Consider the following 19,048-nt stretch of genomic DNA (forward strand, 5'->3'; position numbering starts at 1 on the left):
TGTTTATCGTTCGACTCCATTCTTTCATTTATTCATATATATACACAGGTAGAGGAGGATAGAATAATAGACAGGGGACTGTTATGTGGATGGATGTATATATATATGTATGTATTTAGATGTATATATGTGTGGGGGTGGGGTATATATATATATGTGTGTGTGTGTGTAGATGTATGCGTGGGTGTATATATGCATGGGTATATATATATATATATATGTGGGTGTGCATGTATATATATATATGTGTGTGAGTGTATATATATATATGTGAGTATGTATGTAGATAGATGTATATATGTGTGTGTGTGTAGTTAGAGGTATATATATGTGTGTGGGGAGTATATATATATATGTAGTTAGATATGTGTGTGTGAGTGTATATATATATGTATGAGTGTATAAATATGTGTGTGGTTGGGGTATATATATATATATTAGATGTGTGTGTGGGTGTATATATATATATAAATTAGAAAAAAAACACTTTTTATCAATTCAATACTGAAAAACTAAATTATACCATTTAGAAAAATTACATCTTATAGAAAGATTAAATATAAGATAAAACAACAATGATCAAGTAATGTGCAAAAAAGTAAATAAAATGTATATATTTGGCAGAATATATAAATATATATATGCGTGTGTGTAGATAGATGCATATATGTTTGGGTGTATATATATGTGTGTGTGTATATATATTATATATATATATATATATATATATGTATATATGTAGATAGATGTATATATGTGTGTGGGTGTATATATATACGTAGTTAGATGTATATATGTGTGGGTATATATATATATATATATGTGTGTGTAAGTAGATGTGTATATGTGTGTGTGGAGAGTATATATATGTGTAGTTAGATGTATGTGTGTGAGTGTATATATATATAGATGTATAATTGTGTGGGTGTATATATATATGTAGTTAGATGTATGTTTGTGAGTGTATATATATGTATGTATGTAGATAGATGTATATATATGTGTGGGGTATGTATATATATATATGTGTGTGTGTGTGTGTAGTTAGATGTAAATAAATGTGTGTATGAGGATGCATGTGTATATATATATGTATTATTTATATTATACATATATGTGTGGGTGCATATATGTATGCATATATATATATATGTAGTTAAATGCATGTATGTGTGTGTGCATGGAAAGCGGACGTTAAGCGATGATGATGATGATAAATATATATATATATATACATATACAAATACATTCACATACGCACACACACCATACACATATGCATACATACATACACACATACACACCATACCGATATACATATATATATATATACATATCTATATACATACAAACATACACACACACACCACATACTCCACACACATACACGTACATACATACATATATAGCCACACACTCACACATACTGACCCTCACACACACCCACAAACAACCAACTCACAGCCATAGAAAAGGTTGCCAGGCGCAGCGACCATTTTAAGCAAATAAAAATAAGGCATAAATGGAAATTAAACCCGTGTGTGTGTCAAATTATAAGACCCCCACCAAAAAAAAATTACTGTTCCCAGACACAACAATATAATTTTGATAAATGGGGAAAAGAGACGTGTCCCCGTACGAGCACAAGACAAACCCTGATACTAAAATATGAATCTGGGGCTGCATTACCCTAAGAATTATGATTTGCAATATTTGTATTTTGTTTGTTGTCTTAATAAATGTAATTTTAAATAGGGGCCATTTAGGGGGGGGCGGGGTATTTACTGCGGTGCTAGTCCCGGTTTCCATTTAGGGCTTATAGAAGGTGGCGAGCTGGCTGAGACGTTAGCACGCTGGATGAAATACTTAATGTTGTTTCGTCTGCATTTTCGATCTGAGTTCAAATTCTGTCACGGTCAACTGTGCCTTTTGTACTGGGTCAATGTAATCGATTTAATCCCTTTGTCTGTCCTTGTTTAGCTCCTTGTGGGCAATAAAGAAATAAGAAGCGTTAGCATGCCAGGCAAAATGCTTAGCGGTGTTTCGTCTGCCATTATGTTCTCAGTTCAAATTTCCTCAAGGTCGACTGTGCCTTTTGTCATTTCGGGTTCGATAAATTAAGTACCAGTTACACACTGGGGATCAATATAATCGAATTAATCTGTTTGTCTGTCCTTGTTTGTCCCTCTATGTTTAGCCCCTTGTGGGCAATAAAGAAATAAGTAGTGTTAGCACGCCGGGCAAAATGCTTAGCAGTATTTCATCTGCCGTTACGTTCTGAGTTCCAATTCCACTGAGGTCGACTGTGCCTTTGTCGTTTCGGGATCGATAAATTAAGTACCAGTTACGCACTGGGGTCAATCTAATCGACTTAATCCCTTTGTCTGTCCTTTTACATCCCCTTTTTGTTTAGCCCCTTGTGGGCAATAAAGAAATAAGAAACATTAGCACACCGAGTGAAATGCTTAGCAGTATTTCATCTGCCATTACATTCTGAGTTCAAATTCCGCTGAGGTTGTCTTTGCCATTCATCCTTTTGGGGTCAATAAATTAAATACCAGTTGCGTACTGGAGTCGATCTAATCGACTAGCCCCTTCTCCAAAATTTCAGACCCTGCTCCTTGATTAATTATGTATCCATTAACAACTTCGATACAGCACATTTAATGATCAATTAAAAATTGTTACACTTTACGATCGACAAACACCCAACTTTAAGTTTTAAAAATTGTAAACTATCTGAGCATTCGAAGACAACCCTTCGTTAAGTTCTTTTTAAATTTAAAAAACTGTGTGTGCATGTATAAATGTGTGTATATATGTATATATATATTATTTATATTAAGGGTATTACTGTACATAAAAGCCTCACGCTATGAGGGACTCTTAAAGTCAAAACTACCATATTATGGTAGTGTTGACTTTAAGAGTCCCTTGTAGCGTAAGGCCATTAATATAGATAAATATATTTGATTAGAATAATTTATAATTTTTCCCTTACATGCTAGCTACTTGATAAATTTTTATAAAGATTCTAGGCAAGACTTCTGCCCATCCACCCCTCAAAACCAGCCTTTTGAAAAAAAAACCATAATTTTCGACACAAAACCCCACTTTTCGGCTACAGGGAATACGAATCTGCAAAAAAAATGGTTTTTAGGGTCAGTGTTGGGGGGAAAATGTCAAAATTGAAGACATTGGGGGCAAAAGATGGGGGAAAAAATTTCACAATGTCAATTTTTGGCAATTTTCCGGAACCAGACTCTGTTTAAAGGTGATGGGATCCTTTTCCTCTTTGATCTCTTTTGAGACAATGTTAAACAGAGCAGGGCCTGTTGAGGAAAAGAAATTATGTCGCAATGTACCTATATGCTGTGATCCTGAATTATGCAGGGGACATATGGCCCATGGTCCCAGCCTTGGATGAACCTTGAAACTAATGTTCAGGTCATTTGGGCAATGCTGGCAGTATATTCTCCACATCGTACAAATGATATACCGCTCACAGCGACACTGGAGAGAGTAGAGCTACAAGGCTTTAAGGTGGTCCCAGTAATCGAGATCAGCCATACCCTTAATTCATTTAGTGAATGCTCTCTGGGGTGATTCAATTTTTTGAGATGTTTAGTTTTGTATGGGGTGACCACAGGGGAAGGCAGTATTTGAGGTGTGGTCATACAAAGCATATATATATAAGACTTCCACCCACCCCCACCCCCACCATTTTTTCCAAAATTTGTTGATTTAAAAAATTTTTTGTCCCCCAAATCCCCGTTTTCTGATATGGAGGTTCCGGAAAATTGCCAAAAATCGGCATTGTGAAATTTTCTCCTACCCTCTTCTCTCCTGCCAACTTCTTCAATTGTAACTTTTTTCACCAACACTGATCCTAACCCTAAAACCCTAACCGTTTTTTGTGGGGAGGATGGGCGGAAGACCTGCCTTCGAACATGTAAACAAATCATTAACTCTATTTGAACATGAAGAAAATTCCTCGCTGAAAGGTGGTGCTGCAAGCAGAGGTAAGACTTCTGCCCGTCCCCCTTACTCCCATTTTCTCCCGATTTTTTGTTTATTTAAAAAAATTTTTTGCCCAAAATCCCCGTTTTCGTATCCGAGGGTCCCGGAAAATTGCCAAAAAGGCAATCCTTTGATGTACATCGAGAAATATCTTAATGTTTGACTTCGGGTATTTCCGTGCCAAACAGCATTGTGAAATTTTCTCCCCACTTTTCCCCCGCCAACTTCTTCAATTGTAAAATTTTTCTCCAACACTAACCCTAAAACTCTAACGCTAACCCTAAAACCCTAACACTCACCCTAACCCTAAAACTCTAACACTAACACTAAAACACTAACACTAAAATCCTAACCCTAACCTTAAAACCCTAACCCTAAAACCATAACTCTAACACCCTAACCCTAAAATCCTACCCTAAACCTAGCTCTAAAACCTTAAGCCTAACCCTAAAACCCTAGCTCTAAAACCTTAAGCCTAACCCTAAAACCCTAACTCTAAAACCCTATCCCTAAACCTAACCCAAAAAACCTAACCCTAAAACTAACTCTTAAACGGTAACTCTAAAACCCTAACCCTAAAACCCTAACCCTAAAACCCTTACCCTAAAACCTTAACCCCAACCCTAATATCCCTAACACTAACCTTAACCATACCCTAAAACCCTAACCATAAACCTAACCCTAAAACCCTAACTCTAAAACCCTCATCCTAAACCTAACTCTAAAACACAAACCGTAACCTAACCCTAAAATCCTACCCTAACTCTAAAACCCAAACACAAACCCTAAAACCCTAACACTAACACTAAAATCCTAACCCTAAAATCCCTAACACTAACCCCAACCATACCCTACAACCCTAATGCTAAACCCTAACCATAAGCTTAACCCTAAAACCCTAACTCTAATCCTAACCCTAAAACCCTAACCCTAACACTAACCGTAACCATAAAACCCTAACTCAAAAACCCGAACCCTAGGCCTAATCCCAAAACCCTAACCCTAAACCTACTCTAAAACCCTAAAGCTAAAGCCCTAGCCCTAAAATATCAAGCCTAAAACCTTAACCCTAAAACCCTAACCCTAAAACCCTAACTCTAAAACCCAAGCCCTAATCCTAAAACCATAGCCCTAACCCCAACACTAAAACACTAACCCTAAAATCCCAACCCTAAACCTAACTCTAAAACCCTAACCCTAAGACCCTAACTCTAAAACCCAAGCCCTAATCCTAAAACCCAAACCATAACCCTAAAACCCTAACCCTAACCCAAAAACCCTAACTCTAAAACCCTAACCCTAAACCTAACCCTAAAACCCTAACCCTAAAACCCTAACCCCAATACTAAAACCCTAACCCTAAAATCCCAACCCTAAACCTAACCTTAAAACCCTAACCCTAACACTAAAACCCTAACCCTAAAATCCTAAACCTAACTCTAAAACCCTAAATCTAAAACTCTAACCTTAACACTAAATCTTTAACCCTGACATTCACCCTAACCCAAAAACCCTAAACCTAATTCTAAAACCCTAACCCTAAAACCCTAACCCTAAAGCCCTAACCTTAACACTAATCCTAAAACCCTAACCCTAAACCTAAACCTAACTCTAAAACCCTAACCCGAAAATCCTAACCCTAAAACCCTAACTCTAAAACCCTAACTCTAACTCAAAAAGGCATTCCTTCGATGTAAATCGGGAAAATCGTAATATTTGACTTCAGGTATTTCCGTGAAAAACGAAAGTTGCCGAAGTGGGACGAGGAGAAGAAAGCTAATGTCTCTGTGTCTGTGTGTTTGTCCTTGCTCTTGTTTGTGTCTGTGTGTTCGTGTTTTGTCTGTGTCTGTGTGTTCATCCTTCCTCTGGTGTGTGTCTGTGCATTCGTTCTTGCTCTTGTCTGGGTCTGTGTGTTCGTTCTTGCTCTTGTCTGTGTGTTCATGCTTGCTTTTATCCGTGTGTGTGTGTGTGCGTCCTTGTTCTTATCCATATGTGTGTGTGTGTCCGTGCGTGTTCTTATCTCTGTGTGTGCGTGCTTATTCGGCAAGACTTCCGCCCGTTCCACCGCCGCAAAAACCCACCCTTTTAAAATAATTTGTTTTTTCGACACAAACCCCACCCCTTTTCAACTTCAGGGAATACGAATCTGCAAAAACAATAGACAAAAATCGACAATTTTTAAATTCCCACCCACCTCACCCCGACCTCCATTTTTAGCGTTTTTCAGAAAAATACGGAGATTATGATTCTCTAAATCGAGAAAAATCAAGAAAAATTGTAATATTTGACTTCAAGTATTTCCGTGCCAAACGGCATTGTGAAATTTTCTCACGCCCCTTTTCTCCCATCAAATTCTTCAATTGTAACTTTTTTCCCAAACACTAACCCTAATCATAACACTAAAAACCTAATCCTAACACTAAAACCCTGACACTAAAACGCTAACCTTAACCCTAAAACCTTGACCTTAAAACCCTAACTCTAACACTAACCCTAAAACCCTAACCCTAAACCTAACTCTAAAATCCTAACCCTGACTCTAAAACCCTAACCCTAACACTAACCCTAACCCTAACGTTAAAGCCCTAACCCTAACGCTAAAACACTAATCCTAACGTTAAAGCCCTAACCCTAACGCTAAAACCCTAACCTTAACACTAACCCTAACTCTAAAACGCTAACCCTAAACCTAACTCTAAAACCCTAACCCTAACACTAACCCTAAAACCTAAACCCTAAACCTTGCTCGGCAAGACTTCTGGCCGTCTCTCTAAAAAAACAAGACTTTTAAAATAATTTGTTTTTTCAACACAAATACGCCCTTTTCAGCGACAGGGAATACGAATCTGCAAATAAGCAACAACCGGCATTTTTAACTTTCCATCCCCATCTACTTCATTTATTACTTTTTTCAAAAATTTTACACCATGTCAAATGTTACGATGTTTTTGATTTACATTGAAGGAATGACTTTTTGGACTAGAGTTAGGGTTTATGGGGTAGCGTTACGGTTTTAGGGTTAGCGTTATAGGGTTAGGGTTTTAGAGTTGGGTTTAGTGTTAGGGTTTTAGGATTAGGGTGAGGGTTAGGGTTTTAGGGCTAGGGTTAGAGTTTTAGGGTTAGTGTTTTAGGGTTAGGATTACGGTATTAGGGTTAGGGTTTTAGAGTTAGGTTAAGGGTTAGGGTTTTAGAGTTAGGATTTTAGGGTTAGGGTTTTAGGATTAGATATTTAAGATTAGGGCTTTAGTGTTAGGGTTTTAGGGTTAGGTTTAGGTTTAGGGTTTTAGGGCTAGGGTTAGGGTTTTAGGGATAGGTTTAGAGTTAGGGTTTCAGGGTTAGGGTTAGGGTTTTAGGATTACAGTTATAGGGTTTTAGGGTTAGGATTTTAGAGTTAGGTTTAGGGTTAGGGTTTTAGGGTTAGGGATTTAGTGTTAGGCTTTTAGGGTTAGGGTTTTAGGATTAGGGTTCTAATGTTTGGGTTTTAAAGTCATGGTTTTAGAGTTAGGTTTACGGTTAGGGCTAGGGTTTTAGGGTTTGCGTTAGGGTTTTAGGGTTAGGGTATTAGATTTAGGGTAAGGGGTAGGGTTTTAGATTGAGTGATAGGGTTAGGGTTAGCGTTTTAGGATTAGGGTTAGGGGTTTAGGGTTAGGGTTTTAGGATTAGGGTTTTAGGGTTAGGGTTAGGGTTAGGGGTTATATAGACACGGGAGTGGCACCTTGGGCAAGTGTCTTCTACTATAGCGTCAGGTGGACCAATTCCTTGTGAGTGGATTTGGTAGACGGAAACTGAAAGAAGCCCGTCGTACATATGTATATATATATATATATATGTATGTTTGTGTGTGTGTGTATATGTTTGTGTCTGTGTTTGTTCCCCCAACATCACTTGACAACTAATGCTGGTGTGTTTACATCCCCGTAACTTAGCGGTTCAGCAAAAGAGATTGATAGAATAATTACTAGGCTTACAAAAAATAAGTCCTGTGGTCAATTTGCACGACTAAAGGCGGTGCTCCAGCATGGCCACAGTCACATGACTGAAACAAGTAAAAGTGGAGAAGGGTTAACAAACGAGTTACTTGACAATGAATCTGCAATTATTTCAGGGTTTCTTTTCCCATTTTAATTCCTAATTAACACAGGAAGAAATAGTTTAACGTTGACGATCTGAGAAAAATATTTGTTCTGTTAATATTATCTTCTTAATTGGAATGTCATCCCATATTGAACCTTTTCGTGTGCAGATTATTCTGTCAAAACGAATACTTTTTGATCCGCATTGTTTTGACAGAGTCATGCGTTATCTTGCGGCAATGAGATTCTGATGAGGGGGCTGTTAATTCTTAAAAGATATTGTAGGTTTGGAGTGAGAGACCAGATCTGGCCAGTTTGAACGTAAAACAGACAGAATACTTTTGGCCAGATATGACCAGTTGAAATGCTAAATGAATAATATACATAGGTCTCTCTCTCTCTCGCTATCTATCTATCTATCTATCTGTATATCTATCTGTCTATTTATCAATCTATCTCTCTATCATTGTATCTATCTATACATCTATCAATCTATCTATCTATCTATCTGTCTGTCTGTCTATCTATCTATCTATCTATCTATCTTTCTTTCTTTCTATCTATCTATCTATCTATCTGAGATATTCATGTGTGTGTGAGTGTATCCTCATAATTTAACATCCATCTTCCATGCTGGCATGTGTTGGACAGTTGGACAGCAGATGACCACCTGAAGGGATGTCCTCGTCCACATGTATGTGAGTGTGAGAGAGGCAAGGTGGCAAGTGTGCCAGTGCATTGGTGTTGCCACATGCGTGTTTTTGTGTGCACATACGAGTTTCAATGTGGCCATCTATGTCTATGAGTGTGTGAGGACGTGTGTGATTGGGTGTATATAGGTCTGCGTATATGTATGTATGCATGTGTGTATGTGTGCATGTGTGTGTATGTGTGGCTCCAATCTGATCTGGCAGAGTTTCCACAGCTGGATGCCCTTCCTAACACCAACCACTCCGAGAGTGTAGTGGGTGCTTTTACGTGCCACCGGCACGAAGGCCAGTCAGGCGGTATTGGCAATGGCCATGCTCAAATGGTGTTTTCTACTATAACCTCGCACCAACGAAAGCCTTGTAGGTGGATTTGGTAGACGGAAATTGAAAGAAGCCCATCGTATGTATATGTATATAAATATATATATATATATATATATATATATAGGTGCAGGAGTGGTTGTGTGGTAAATAACTTGCTTACCAACCACATGGTTTTGGATTCATTCCTACTGCGTGGCATCTTGGGTAAGTGTCTTCTACTATAGCCTCGGACCGACCAAAGCCTGGTGAGTGGATTTCGTAGACGGAAACTGAAAGAAGCCTGTCATATATATGTATATGTATATATGTGTTTGTGTGTCTGTGTTTGTACCCCTCCCCAACATCGCTTGATAACCGATGCTGGTGTGTTTGCATCTGCATAATTTAGCAGTTCGGCAAAAGATACTGATAGAATAAGTACTAGGCTTACAAAGAATAAATCCTGTAATCGATTTGCCCGACTAAAGGTGGTGATCCAGCATGGCCGCAGTCAAATGACTGAAACAATTAAACGAGCAAAAGAGCAAAAGAGAAAAACAGTAAAAGAGTACCATTGTCCAATTAACGAGCTAATTAACTTTAATTTTTTTAATTACAACTGAAAATCAAGTATAACCAAGCTTTATTTATCATGTCAGTGCCACTCACATCCATAATGGTAACCAGTATGTTTAATAAATATATTCATATAATTAGATAGACTGGTAATTGAGAAAGATTTAACCAGTTACTGTAGGTAATATTGAAGTGTCCTCTTTACTAGAATTACAGTATGTGAATGGTTGCTGAGTTTGTATGGTTAATGGTGAGGACTGCGGCTCTGTTGGTTCCAGAGTGGCTGGAATTAAGTGTTCGTGGGTGATATATTCAGTATATTGAGGGCTGGGCTCTGTTGTGACTGTATTACGGCAGTGAAGTGCGGCCACAGCTTCGTCGTAGGATGGTGGAGGTTCAGAGTCTCGATCAGGTGGAGAGAGCTGTGGGACGCTTGACGACGAGGGTGAGTGGGTCCGTTGTAGGACCTCGCTGTAGGAAGGTGGCGCATATTCCATGGAAGGGGCAGATCTGCAAAAGATGGGAAATTGATGCTTGTGTCATAATCGTCATCATCATCATCAACATCATCATAATCATTATCATCATCTTTTTCAAAATCATCTTTCTTACAAAAATCATTGTTATCATCATCATCATCATCATTATCATCATCACCATTACTATCAACATCATCAACATCATCATCACCACCACCGCCATTATCCTCATCAACATCACCACCGACATCATCATCATCACCATCAACATCATCATCATCATCATCACCATCAACATCATCATCATCATCACCATCATCATCATCATCATCATTATCATCATCAACACCACCACCACCACCACCAAATAATATTTGAACCAAAACGAATAAGGAACACACCAAATCACCATGAGGGATGTTTGCGGGTCCTTGAGACCACAAACCCTATTAAAATCCTAACACGGTGTTTCCAAGAATCTCATAACAACCCTGAACGATGTCTCCATGGTTGGGGTGCATCTGTCATAGGTTGACTTGACTGTTCTGCTGAGTAAAATTCCTGTAGGCCCAAGGTACCTACTGTGCAAATGAAAAGGGCCTTCGGGTTGACAATAAATGTAGGGTGCGCAAAACAATGAATGAATATTGTTGTATGGGTGCCCTCAGACGATAAGTGGACGTAGAAACTAGTCGCATAGGACACACAAACCGTCCAACCCATGCCAGCATGAAAAGCGGACGTTAAACAATGATGATAATGATGATGACAATGATACACACACACATATATACTTCTACAGGGTTGGCCAAAGGTCACTTGATAGTAAATCAAAACCCTTTAATTCCAAGATTTCATCATCATCGTTTAATGTCCGCTTTCCATGCTAGCATGGGTTGGACGATTTGACTGAGGACTGGCAAACCAGATGGCTGCACCAGGCTCCAAACTGATCTGGCAGTGTTTCTACAGCTGGATGCCCTTCCTAATGCCAATATATATATATATATCCTCCGTGCCAGTGGAACGTAAAAAGCACCATCCGATCGTGGCCGTTTGCCAGCCTTGTCTGGCACCTGTGCCGATGGCACGTAAAAAGCACCCACTACACTCATGGAGTGGTCAGCGCTAAGAAGAGCATCCAGCTGTAGAAACATTGCCAGATCAGAGTGGGCCTAGTGCAGCCTTCTGGCTTCCCAGACCCCAGTTGAACCACCCAACCCATGCTAGCATGGAAAGCCGACGTTAAACGATGATGATGATATATATATATATATATAGTATACATATGTATGTATGTATGTATATATAGATATATATATATATATATATATACATATATATATATATATATATATATATATATAATATATATATTATATATATATATATATATATATATATATACACACATATACAACGGGCTTTTGTCGAACTGCTAAGTTTACAGGCACGTAAACACACCAACATTGTTGTCAAGCAATGGTGGGGGTGGATAAACACACACACGTGCACACGCGTATATGTATATGATGAGCTTCTTTCAGTTTTCATTAACTAAATCCACTCACAAGGCTTTTGTCAGCCCAAGACTATTGTAGAAGACACTTGCCGCACAGTGAAACTGAACCCGGAACCATGTGGTTGGTAAACAAGCTACTTACCACACAGCCACTCCTATGCCTGCCTATATATATATATATATATATACGACAGGCTTCTTTCAGTTTCCGTCTACCAAATCCACTCACAAGGCTTTGGTCGGCCCAAGGCTATAGTAGAAGACATTTGCCTAAGGTGCCGCGCAGTGGGACTGAACCCAGAACCATGTGGTTGGTAAGCAAGCTTCTTACCACACAACTGCTCCTACACCTATGTATACCTATACACACGCACACATAAGTATACATGGGCTTCTTTCAGTTTCCGTCTACCAAATCCACTCAGAAGGCTTTGATGGGCCTAAGACTATGGTAGATGATACTTGGCCAAGGTGCCACACAGTGGGACTGAACCCGGAACCATGTGGTTTGTAAGCAAGTTATTTACCACACAGCCCCTCCTGTGCTTATATATATATATATATACATATACAACGGGCTTCTTTTAGTTTCCGTTTATCAAATCGACTCACAAGGCTTTTGTCGGCCCAAGGCTATAGTAGAAAACACTTCCCCAAGGTGCCACGCAGTGGGACTGAACCTGGAACCATGCGGTTGGTAGGCAAGCTACTTATCACACAGCCACTCCTACACCTATATACCCCTATACACATACACACACATAGCATTCTCTCGGGAAGCTGGTAATCTCCATGCTTGTATATCGAAAATAACTTACCAGAATTTAAAGGACTATATTATTAATTATACGGATAAAAATGTATATTGCTGCTAACGGTTACCATAGATACACTCACCTCCATGATGCATCTGACCTCATGTCAACTGTGTCCATTATAACAGTCACGGCACACCGATTCCATCTTCTCTGTTTATTACCATGGCGGCCACTGCCTCTCGACTTAAGGCCTGGAACTTAATAAATACAACATGCATTAATATTTTGAGTATAATAGATATATGTGTGTGTATATATATATATATATATATATATATATATATAATATATATAACGGGAAGCTTTATGAAAATAAACAAAAGACGAAGGCAGGTGGAAAACAAACGAACAATTGTATTAGTATGGCGCTCAGGAAATATAATAAAACAAGTATATATATTATATTAAATTAGAGATAAAACCACTATTAGGCAAATCAACAGTGAAAAACATAAGCCAATACATAAAATTAATTTTAAAATATAAAAGTTAAAATATAAAATTTTTAAATAATTTAAACTTATAAATTTTATATTATATATATATATTATATATATATATATATATAGATATATATATATATATATATATATATAATAGGTATATAATTCCAAACTTACAGGGAAAAATTCAATTTAGCAATTTTAAATCAAACTTCACAATTATAATATATGTATATAATTAAGAGAAATAACCTCTATTAAGTAATTCAATAGTGAAAGACATTATCTATATTATATAGAAAAATTTACATATACTATGATAAATATTATTCAAAAAATCACTAAATTAAATAAACTTTAAATTGACGACACGCGTTTCGTGACTAGAGCCTTAAATTGATAATAATAAAATCAATACTATTAAAATTAATTTGATTTAAAAATATAGCCACTCTTCAAGTCTAAAATAATAATAAAACAAATGTATGTATCTTAACATATAATAAATAAATACAGAAATATACGTATCTTAACTATAAATAATCAAATAAAAAATAAGAATATTAATGAAAAATAATGAGTGGATTTCGTAGACAGAAACTGAAAGAAGATAAGTTATGATTTTATTTTTCATTAATATACTTATATTTGATTATTTATACTTAAGATACATATATTTCTATATTTATTTATTATATGTTAAGTTACATATATTTATTTTATTATTATTTTAGACCTGAAGAGTGGCTATATATTTATATCAAATTAATTTTAATAGTATCGATATTATTATTATCGAATTAAAAATAAAGTCACGAAACACGCATAGTCAATTTAATGTTTATTTAATTTAGTGATTTTTTAAATAATATTTATTATATTATATTAAATTTTTGTATATGATATAGATAAATCTTTCACTAATGAATTACTTAATATAGGTTATTCCTCAAAGTGTAAACAATATGAAGTATGAAAGCAAACGAGTTGGCTATGCAAACAACAAGAGACAATTGTTGGCTGTCTCTCTACTCCCCGTTTCAAGCACATACACATATATACATATTTGTATATATGCATGTATATACATACATATATATATACATATCATACATACACACACACAGAGACATATATTATATACATATATATATACATATATATATATAATATATATATATATATATATATATATATGATTGATTCTAGTTTCAGCTTATGAGCTGTGGCCATGCTGGGGCACCGCCATATATATATATATATCATCATCATCATCATCGTTTAATGTCCACTTTCCATGCTGGCATGGGTTGGACGGTTCAACTGGGGTCTGGGATGCCAGAAGGCTGCGCCAGGCCCAGTCTAATCCGAATGTTTCTACGGCTGGATGCCGTTCCTAACGTTAACCACTCCATGAGTGTAGTGGGTGCTTTTTAACGTGCCACCTGCACAGGTGCCAGACGAGGCTGGCAAACGGCCACAATCGGATGGTGCTTTTTATGTTCCACCGCACGGGGCCAGATGAATATATATACATACATATTATATATATATTATATATATATATATATATATATATATATATATATAACACAAAGAAAGACCCTTTGTCAGTTGTTGGCTGTCTATCTACTCCTCATTTCGAGCACATACATACACACACACATACATACATACAATGCATGCATGCATGCATACATACATACATACATACATACATACATACATACAAGTGAGGACGCCCCTGGGAGCTTCACTATGCTGATGAGCTTGTTCTAATTGCTGAGTCAATATCAGAACTAGAGGAAGTTTCAGGTGTGGAAGCAAGGATTAGAATCGAAGGACCTTAGAGTTAACCTAGCTAAAACCAAAGTCTTAATAAGTAGGAAGGCAGACAAACCACAAATCCCTTCAGTTAGATGGCCTTGCTCGATTTTTAGAAAAGGCGTGGGTAGAAACTCCATATGATGTACCCAGTGTAAGCTATGGACAAGAAGGAATGGGGAAAAATACGCCCCACCACATATAAGAAAGTATTTATGAGACAATTTCAAAGTGCCTGAAAGCTCTCATCATCAACAAGTGTTATGTAACTAAATATTGATTTCATCCTTTCGTCCTTTCGGGGTCGATAAATTAAGTACCAGTTGCATACTTGGGTCGATCTAATCAACTAGCCCCCTCCCCCAAAACTTCAGGCCTTGTGCCAAGAGTAGAAAACTAAATATTGATTTGATTGTATGAATGTGTTGTAAACTATTGCGTTTTGAAGTTCAATGTCTTTACCATATAAAATTCTTTGTTTATTATTTTGTAATTCAAATTGCTGCATTAAATTCATTACAAAATACTTAGTAAATGGTGTGTATATGTGGTGAAAATGGATGAGGACAGCTGTGTGAAAAAAATCTCACACCCTAGCTTTTGAAGAGGTAGACCCAGGAAGACCTGAGATGAGGTGGTGAAGCACAGCCTTTGAACATTAGGCTGCACCGAAGCAATGACTAATGACCGAGACCTATGGAAATATGCTGTGCGTGAAAAGACCCAGCAAACCAAGTGAAACCATAAAACATGGCCTACGACAGAGTGTAAGTGCTCTGAGAGAAAAGTTGGACCTGAGAAGCATCAGATGTGGTGTGCAAGAGAGACGACTGTGCTGGTATGGTATGGTCATGTGGTGAGAATGGATGAGGATAGCTGTGTGAAAAAGTGTCACACCCTAGCAGTTCTGGGAACCTTTGGTAAAGGTAAACCCAGGATGAGGTGGTGAAGCACGACCTTCAAACATTAGGCCTCACCGAGGTAATGGCAAGTCACTGAGACCTTTGGAAATATGCTGTGCATGAGAAGACCTGGCAAGCCAAGTGAGACTATGATCCGTGGCCTATGCCAGGGGTGTAATCAGCCCACTTATCCGTACCTTTCCATCATTCGACACTAAACTCTGCTTGCGAAGACCTGTTGAGGCAAGTTAAATCGAAATCAAATTCGATGACAGCACTGCATGACTGGCATCCGTGCTAGTGGAGCACTAAGAGCACCATCTCAGTGTGACCTTTACAAGGGCCGCTGACTGGCCCTCATGCTGGTGGCATGTAAAAAGCATCATTCGAGCATGATCGTCGCCTAACTGGCACGTAAAATACATTATTCGAGCGAGATCATTGTCAGTGCCGCTGGACTGGCTCCTGTGCAGGTGGCACAGAAAAAACACCATTTAAGCATGGCCATTGCCAGTACCGCCTGACTGGGCCTCGTGCCAGTGGTATGTAAAAGCACCCACTACACTCTGAGAGTGGTTGGCGTTAAGAAGGGCATCCAACTGTAGAAACTCTGCCAGATCAGATTGGAGTCTGGTGCAGCCATCTGGCTCACTAGTCCTCAGTCAAACTGTCCACCCTATGCCAGCAGGGAAAGCGGACGTTAAACGATGATGATGAATATTTATTATTATCAAAAAAACCTACCGCATACAGAAATTTGAAAAACAATTCTACATGCAAATAGGTCGTGGTGACCTAAATATTGATTTTATGAACATTATATATATTAAGAAAATTTTAAGTTCAATTTTAAATTACTTCTCATAAAAAGACCCAGAACTGCTAAATAAGGGGTGAGGAAACGATATAGCCGTAAATCCTCGAGTATAATCCGCATTCTTTCCAAAAATTTAATGGTCAAAAATCACTGGTGCCGAAAATGAAAGAAGCCTGTCTTATATATGTATGTGTGTATATATATATATATGTATGCGTGTGTGTGTGTGTGTGTGTGTGTGTGTGTGTGTGTATGTGTGTGTGTGTGCGTGGTGTGTGTGTGTGTGTGTGTGTGTGTGTGTGTGTTTCCCCCCCGCAAGCGCTTCGACAAAAGATACCAATAGAATTAGTACCAGTCTTAGAAATAATTAGTCCTGGGGATCGATTGGTTCGACTAAAATGCGGTGCTCCAGCATGGCCGAAGTCAAATGTCTGAAAGAAGTACCGATCACAAAGCCTTTTATGATTGCTGTTTTTAAAGAAATAATTATAATTAAAATAAATAATTATAAGAATAAATTAGAACAGCGTGACCCATTTTAAGACTATAATTTGAAAATTAGTTCTTAGAATTAAATAATCCAGGTCAACAGTCGATTAAAATAACCCCAAAATATTACGGGCGCATTTTTAACGATGCAGTAAAATCCCAGCTCAAATTATCGAGGGCCCCAATTTACATTGATTTTGTTTGAGAGAAAATCTCTTTAGGGACATGATGGTTTAACGACTGCCCCAGGTAGGTTGCTGGCCAGGTAGAAGACTATACCAGGTTGAGGTGTCTCTTCTGGCATGGTTGTTTTTATGGTTGGATGCCCTTCCTAACACCAACTACCCCGTAAAGTGAACTAAATGCATTTTATGTGACACTAGCACACAGACAAGGTCAGTTATGGCATGGTTTTTCACAGCTGGGACCCATTCCAACTGCCAATTCCTTCACAGTGTGGGCTGGATGCTGAGACAAAATCACTCCCCTTCGATGGCAGGGCACTGATACCGTTTTAATTAATATTTTAATTTCGTATCCTCATTCCTCATTTATGAGTTCTGGTTCTTTCTAATGTGAAGTAGTAGTTTCAAATTAAAATTCAAGACTATTGAAAAGGTTGCAAGACGCAATGAAAATTTTAGGAAAATAAAAATAAGAAATAAGTGGAAATTTTACCAGTGAGTGTGTTGTTACATTATAAGGCACAAAAAGAAAGTGACTCTCCCCAGACACAACAGAATATGCTTCAGCACACGAGCTCATATAAATAATTTTGCAAACCAAATCCAAAAACAAAAATTAAAGAAAGATTCTATGTATCATAGTTAATTTCGTTTCGTGGTTCCTCATTTACCAGTTCTGTGTGAAGGAGTGGCTATGTGGTAAGTAGCTTGCTTACCAACCACATGGTTCCAGGTTCAGTCCCACTGCATGGCACCTTGGGCAAGTGTCTTTTACTACAGCCTCGGCTGACCAATGCCTTGTGAGTGTATTTAGTAGACGGAAACTGAAAGAAGCCCGTCGTAATATATATATATATATATATATATATATATATATATATAATATAATATATATATATATAATATACAATATATATATTATATATATATATATATATACATAAATACATATATATACATACACATATATATATATATATATATATATATATAATATATATATATATAGGCGCAGGAGTGTTTGTGTGGTACCTTGCTTACCAACCACATGGTTCTGGGTTCAGTCCCATGTGTGGCACCTTGGGCAAGTATCTTCTACTATAGCCTCAGGCCGACCAAAGCCTTGTGAGTGGATTTGGTAGACGGAAACTGAAAGAAGCCCGTCGTATATATGTATATATATATATATATATATATATAATATATATATATATATATCACAATCAAGGAACGGCCATAATAGGCCATTCACCCACTAGAAATAACAGCCAAAGCTATATATATATATATATTTCTAGTGGGTGAATGGCCTATTATGGCCGTTCCTTGATTGTGATGTTGAACTTATAAATGGTCTATGACTATTTAATTTTTTTCCCACTAGGCCGCTGTGGGCAAAAAAAATTCTACAAAATTTTTTTTGCCTCCCTATATTGATTAATTATATATATATATATATATATATATATACTAGCAGAGATACCCGGCGTTGCCCGGTTACATTCAATTGATGAATTAGACTTCTCTATTATATTTTCTGTAATGAACTGGAATATCTATGTTACGAATTTCATCAAAATTGTAGATGAGGGTTATTTCCCTCTTTACACAACCTAAAAAAATTGTAATCATGTCACATGTATCCCATACTACTGATTTTCCATGTGCATATTCCAAAATTCCAGTCTTATTGAACATGTTAAAAGGATTTTGCTCCTGAAAAATGGAGGTCATGGAGCTCTAAAATGTGAGAGTTCAGGCCCCTATTGGGGGTGGGCATCTTAATGTCAACCAGAGAAGTTGAATTGTTGAGAATCTTTTTAACTTGGGTCTTATATCTATTGATTTAATTTCTTTGAAATAGGAAATATATGTATGTTCACTGGG

The 19,048-nt window shown here is 37.3% G+C and overlaps 1 long non-coding RNA gene across 1 annotated transcript in view; it reads right to left on the reverse strand.

Moving 5' to 3' along the window:
• Window positions 1-9,700: 9,700 nt before the first annotated feature.
• Window positions 9,701-19,048, reverse strand: part of LOC115222569 — a 34,337-nt gene continuing 24,989 nt past the window's right edge. The window contains exons 4-5 of the long non-coding RNA XR_003882733.2: window positions 12,581-12,698; window positions 9,701-10,192 (exon numbers count right to left, since the gene is read on the reverse strand). This is a non-coding gene — a long non-coding RNA (uncharacterized LOC115222569). The remainder of the gene's footprint in view (window positions 10,193-12,580; window positions 12,699-19,048) is intronic.

The sequence above is a fragment of the Octopus sinensis genome, linkage group LG20 (assembly GCF_006345805.1).
Source record: "Octopus sinensis linkage group LG20, ASM634580v1, whole genome shotgun sequence".
Lineage (NCBI taxonomy): Eukaryota > Metazoa > Mollusca > Cephalopoda > Octopoda > Octopodidae > Octopus > Octopus sinensis.